Source organism: Sorghum bicolor, chromosome 4 (assembly GCF_000003195.3).
Source record: "Sorghum bicolor cultivar BTx623 chromosome 4, Sorghum_bicolor_NCBIv3, whole genome shotgun sequence".
Taxonomy (NCBI): domain Eukaryota; kingdom Viridiplantae; phylum Streptophyta; class Magnoliopsida; order Poales; family Poaceae; genus Sorghum; species Sorghum bicolor.
The window spans coordinates 14,634,026-14,640,731 of record NC_012873.2 but is presented as its reverse complement, the minus strand read 5'-3'; the positions used below and the strand labels follow the sequence as shown (position 1 = coordinate 14,640,731).

At 42.7% G+C, this 6,706-nt stretch overlaps 1 long non-coding RNA gene across 1 annotated transcript; it reads left to right on the top strand.

The window, feature by feature from the left end:
* On the top strand, positions 1,011–2,624 carry LOC110434508. Its single transcript, XR_002452013.1, has 3 exons — positions 1,011–1,369; positions 1,862–1,925; positions 2,357–2,624. It is a non-coding gene; the product is annotated as an uncharacterized LOC110434508 (long non-coding RNA).

Genomic DNA, 6,706 nt, shown 5'->3' with positions numbered 1-6,706 from the left:
TTTGTGTCACACAACACGGAGAAAAATATAATAAAACGAATAATTATCAGAAAAATCTAAGGTTTTGTGAGGGACCATATTTTTGGTGTATATGACTATAAAAAAATTTCAAGTCATTTTGACATAGGCAGAGTCTACATGCTTCACAAAGGTGTATGGAACCTTTCATCGAACTATGAGTGTACACTTAGGTTCTTAAGGATTTTGAGGTCAATGTGCTTTCTAGTGTCGTATTGCTCTCCAAATTTTTCTTAGGCTTGCAAATGCCCTATGTGAAGCAACCACTAAGTTTGAGATTTTTCTAGATTGGTTTGCTACTTTTTCAGTTTAATTTAATTTCTACGTTACTTCACCAAATAATTATACATTGAACTGAGTCCACCCCCGAAAAGATCTGGAATAGTGCCAAACTTTGCCAAATGGTCTCTTGTACCTTAGGACACAAATCTTTGTAAATGTCAAGACCGAATTTTAGTGTTTTCAATCAATAATTTACCATATTTTGTGTCACACAGCACGGAAAAAATAAAATAAAATGCATAATTATCAGAAAAATCTAAGGTCTTGTGTGGGACCATATTTTGGGTGTATATGACTGTCAAAAAAATTTCAAGCCATTTTGACATAGGCGGAGTCTACATGCTTCACAATGATGTATGGAACCTTTCATCAAACTATGAGTGTACACTTAGGTTCTTAATGATTTTGATGTCTACATACTTTCCACTATCGTATTGGTCTTAATTTTTTTTCTTAGGCTTGAAAATGTCATTCGTAAAAGCAACCATCGAGTTTGTGATTTTTCTAAATTTATTTAGTATTTTTTTCAGTTTAATTAGTGCTTAAATTGAACTTAGTTAAATAAATAAGAAATTAAATTTGTTAAATATTCGAGGCTTAGTAGCCTCAGCCTGTGTTGCGCATGTCTCTTACTCCGTCCAACGGCCCAAATCGGCCCACTTAAAACCCTAGACTATATAAATGGTAAGGAGATAGGGTTCACCAGATCGAGTGCCCCTTGCCCTCTCCACACCCGAACGCCCCGTGCCTTCTCCCACCCGCCGGAGCCCTCTCCACACCCGAGCACCCCCCGCCCTCTCCCACCTGCCGGTGCCCCCCCCTCCCCTCTCTTCCACTATGGCGGATCTAGAGGATCTTGGAAGAGCTCGAGGATGTGGTGGACCCTATGGCCCGGCGTCCTCACGGGGACTCCCTCTCTCTCTCTCCATCCAGGAGACGGCCGGTGCTGGGCGACGAGGCTGGACGAACGACGGCGGGGGCGGCACGACGCGACAAGGACGAGTGGTGCGACGTGGCCAGACCAGATGCACAGAGGTCGGGCGACATCGATTTGACGGTGCCATGCATGGTATGCGGTAGTGACCCTCATCCTCTCTCTCTCTCTCCAATCTCAGATCCATGGAGGATCCATCCTTCACCTTCTCCCCCTCGCAGATCCAGTGTTATGTAGGGGATGATGGCCAAATCCGACATCAAGGGCACGGCAGTACTGGCCGGCTTCCTGCGATCTGCTGCTGGCATGCCCTTGCCGTATGGATTTTTTGGGACTTTCAATTTTCTGGGTGGTTTCGTTAATTAGTGAATGTCCATGACAGACATTGGACTGGGCCACAGGCCACTGCAATTTCTCTTTGCACGTAGTTGCTGCGGCTCTAGATACTCTTGTAATTTGTTTGTGATTTATTAACTGCTTTTGTGTTATACTATATTAAAATTTTGTTTTTATCTAATATAGAAATAATTGTATTTGCTGTCTAAAAAAATTAAATTTCAGGCATATGAAATTGAGCAACTCCCATTAATTTCCATGTTCTCAAATTTCTCTGTATCGCATGGTCAGGTTGCTGCAGCTGACACCGAGTGAAAACATGAGGATCATCATGTTCTTTAGGAAGTTTTTGCAGGTATAATCTTGACATACGGTAAACAACACACCTCAATGTGTGTGTGTTTGGTAAGGCATGGTTATCAAGTTCTGAATTGGAATAAAGCAATCAATTAGAGTATACAGATTTATTTCTTGGTGGGAACAAAATTGCAGAAATATATATATGTCTCATTGCTGCCTTTAGATATTTGTTTTTACCACCTACCATGCTTGTATTTTTTGTGTGTTTGTTTATCAAATGCACCTCTAGTATATGCGATAGCTTCGTGTCATAGCCTATCTGAACAATATATTATCTGAAACTTATTTGCTTAGTATGACTTATTCTGTCTATCAAGGAAACCTTCTGCTACTAAGTACAATAATATATTTGCAGGCTCGAATAATTGATTGACATGCTATTGATTGTCACTAATTAATTTTTATCTCCCTCATGTATAATTGCAGTGGGCAGATGGATCAGAGGAGAAAGGCGTCATAACCTGATGCCACTTGCTAGCTGAGAATGTGTCTCCTTTCTTTTTTTTCATCTGTTTCTTTTATTTTATCTTGAAGAACAGGAGGGCAATGCTATCTTAGTCTTCTATTCCTTTTGCTACTTCATTCTTTTCGTTTGGTTGTGGTCAGTTTACTTTTGTATGTAATTGTACTGCTTTTATATGTAATTGTAGTGGGTTATTATATATTGCAATCACATGTGCTTGACTGTTTGTTCGATCGCACAGAATAAATTTAAATGGGCTGCACACAAAATGAAAATGGGCTGCGCAGAAAAGATTAGGCCTAGCCCACACTATGGGCCCAGCCCATCCTACGCATCAGTATCCCAAAAATTAATTTTAAAAAATGCTGATGTGGAATGGTGAGCCACGTCACCAAGCTGATGTGTAAGCTATAGCAATGTCACCAAGCTGACATGTCAGATTTTGCCATGTTAGATACCACCTCATATGCTGAAATGGCTGTGCTGACATGGCATATATCTGTGATGATCCAAATCGTCACTGATGCTGCTTGGAAACCAAATGAACAGCTATTCGGTGACGATTGAAGTCGTCATCGATTCAGTGCGTCTGTGACAGTTTATTTTCGCAAAGAAGGATTATGACGTGGATTCTATGACGAATTTCTAGAGCCTCACAGATAGTTATCTATGACAGTTTTTATGGTGTTTATTACTAATTGATAACGTCACGTATCAACAGAATCCGTGTAGTGAATGTATAAAGTAGGGTGGTAGGGGTTTATTCTAATAAGTTCCATAAGTTGTGTTGTTCTCACTTGCCTTGTAGGATATTCAATATTTCACCATATAAAAGTATATCAAGTGAAGAATTTGAGCACACCATTGTGGAGAGCTCGTCGAGACAATTGAGACGGACATATCATTTGTTATATTTGGAGCACCGGAGAGGAAGTCCTTGATAGATATGACTTAGAAGACTCTAGAAGACTCTAGAACCATCATCATCACAAGACTAGAGACTAAACCGACAAGATCCTATAGCTCTATAAAATAATATTTTCTAGGGATTTGTCTAGGAGCTAGGCGATCATATTGTGCAAGTGGACCAGAAAGTGGCACTAGAAGGACGTGGAAGACACCAGAAGGTACGAGAACAAAGCAGAGGACCGGAGGCGACTAGGTGGGGCCGAGCCGGCCTCACATGCTAGGCTGGCTGGCTCCTCCCCACCCAAATAAGCCCTCCTTTGTGCGACGGCCTCCAACCAACCTCTACGATGCATCTTGACCATTGTTTCATTTTTGTTTGACCCGAGGGCTGTGGTTCATGCCACTATATAAGAAGAGGCAGACCCCCTAGAGGCATCATCAGATCAATTCAATCAACACACAAAACATTCAGTTCAAAGGTGTCCCTTGAAAGGATAACCTAGAGCTCCACCAACTAGGGCATACCTAGAGCATAAGAATAGGAATTAGAGGAGTCAAGCAATGCCTGGATTTCGGATCTAGTCATGAGGAGGCTAGGTACAGCCTTGTACTTGTCTCTTGTATTCAACATTGTTAATCTATTTGTGTTATTTATCTTCTAGTTCATTGTGTTTATCATCTAGTTCACTTCTAGTTCCTCATCTAGATTGTCTACTTCATTGTCTAGTTCACCGAGTTCTTGTCTAGTTCATCCGATTCATCTAGTTTGTCATTTAGTTCAAGTTTTCCTCTAGTTTTTATTCTAGTTCGTGTGTGAGTCAAATACTTCATATGACTTGTTACAATTCTATATTAATAATTATATTGTTTGTTGCCTACATTGATTATATGTTTAGTATAGTTGGAGTAGTTTTGTGTTTATGCTCTTGTTCGTATAGCGCTCACCCTGATGACTAAGGGGTGGGTGGTAGATATTTGTAAGCATGGTGTTTGTACATTGTTTATCTGTGAGTGCTCCCTATTTTTTAGGCCATGTGGTAGGTTGTAAAGGTGACTATTATAGCTTTGTTGAGTCCTCCGTAGTCTACTCCCCGAATATAGGACTAGTAGGCTTAAGTTGTGGGGTGATGTCTTGCTCTATTCCTGACCCACCTTAGCAATGTCTTCTGAGTATGAATATGATATTATCCTTACCATGATTGTTAAATGTAATTACGCTAATCAATTTATCTCAATGACCTATAGTTAGAATAACCCTAGGAGTTTGTCTCTATTTTCAAGTTATTTCTAGAGTCATGCCCAAGTAGGAAAATGCTCGGTGGAACTCCTTTTAGGATTACCTTGATCTGTTATTACTTATCTTTATTTATGATATGATTGATCCTTATTTTGAGTATTGATCTAGTGGAACTCTTATCACAAGTGCAAGTCATAGCTTTTATTCTTTACACCTCTGTTGACACCGTTTTTGGGCACGTGTCCAGGATGGCAGGATAAGGTGGCAAGTATGCTGTTTACAGGATGAATTGCCGATGAGGATGGTTGCCGATGAAGGAGAGGTCGAATGTGACTAAGTCTACGGGCAGTGATGTGTTTATGCCGATGGCTATAATAGAGGAGTCTGCCGATGACCATGGCAAGTCTGCCGATGATACGGAGGAGGAGTCCGGAAACTGCTGATCGGTTTATGGAAGAATTTTAGTTTATCACGGGAGATAACTTTGTTATTTCCTTATTTATTTAAGTCGTTTTGTGTACGGATTCCGTGTAATTTGGAATTCGAATTCTAGTCGTGTTTAGTTGTAGCTCTTTGAGCAGGGTATAAATATGAACCCTAGGGCCTTGTAATGAGACATCCATCAATCAATCAAACACACGTTTTTACTCATATTCTAGCATCTACTTTTCGACGACTTCGTCATACTTTTTCCTTTTCACTACGAGTTCTTAGGAATTCGTCGACTTAAGTTCGGCGTGTTCTCAAGTTCCGCGTGAGTACCTCTTAGCCGTGACATCCGGGCGCATCGCTGTTGTCAGGACTAAAGTATTCGAGTTATCACCTTTGCCGATAGTAAGGTCAAATCGGCTGGCACGCCTTAACGTTTGAATCGGGTATTAGCCCTTTGTGTTTGCAGACCAGCTTTTGCACCAACACATCTTTTGGCACGCCCAGTGGGACCGATTCAAGATCAAGATCAGCATGTCGATCTCTGACTTCGATCAGGAGAACGTCATCCCCGTGACGGAGGCCAATCTCAAGGATGAGCAGAAGCAAGCCATTGCCCAAGCTATGGAGGAGTACAGGCTGCAATGTTTGAAGTCCTTCAGCATAAATAGGAGTGGCGAAGTGATCCAGAAAGATGCTCTGCCGACGCCACGGCAGGTTACTTTCGAAGCCAATCCGGGCAAGCTCCAAGATATGGTTGACAGTGCTATCAACCGTGCTTTGATCAATCAAGCTGGTGTACTCTCTAACACGGTTTTCAATGCCGTAGCAAGGACTTTCAAGGAAGGACAGATCCCTCCAGATTATGTGGGCCCTACTCATCATCAACCAACAGCACCAGAGGTTACGGCTCCGTCGGCTGCTTTGACGGCTGCAAGTGCACAATCTGCCGTCCCTCCAAGTACATCGGGAGCTAGTGGTGCACTATCTGTGCCGATGACAACCAACCCACAGACTTCAAGTGGGCAGAATAAACTGACAACAGATATGTTGGCATCGGCAGTGTCAGGGTTGACTCTTCCTCCCAACTGGTGGGGTTACGGTATGCCTCCAGAATTAACACCGGGTACATCACAGATAACTGACACGAGGGGCAAGGCTACTGTGGTATCGGCGCCTCCCAATGCACCGTGGAACCAGAGTCCTCGGTATACCACAACTACTACTGCAAGGCCTCACACTGGGAATCCTCAAGATTCGATGTTTCAGATGCCTAATGCATCGGCAGATTCAATGCTGATGCAACAGAGGTCTATGGCCCAGTCGGGGTATGTCAATTCAATGATGGTACCCAATTACCAATCATCGGCAGCGCCTATGCCGATGAACGCTAATAATGGATGGCTTGGGCAACAAGTCTTTCCACAATCGCCCTAGCAGAGTTACCAGACTACAGGGTTCCAGCAAGGACAGGTCTATCCCGGGTTCCAAGGTCAGGGGATTCCCAACCAGCCAATGAATTTCGGACAGCAACTCGGGGGACAGCAAATCGGTGGACAGCAGTTTGGTGGTCCGCAGATTGGAGGACAGATGATCAATCCAATGTTCCGTGCAGATCACGTCCCGAACAGACATGTGGAGGTTCGCCACCAAGTGCCGGACCCGCAGCCGCCTCATTGGCAGGATGCCGATGCATATTGGGCTGATAAGATTGCTGAAGTAATGAAGGAACAATTTG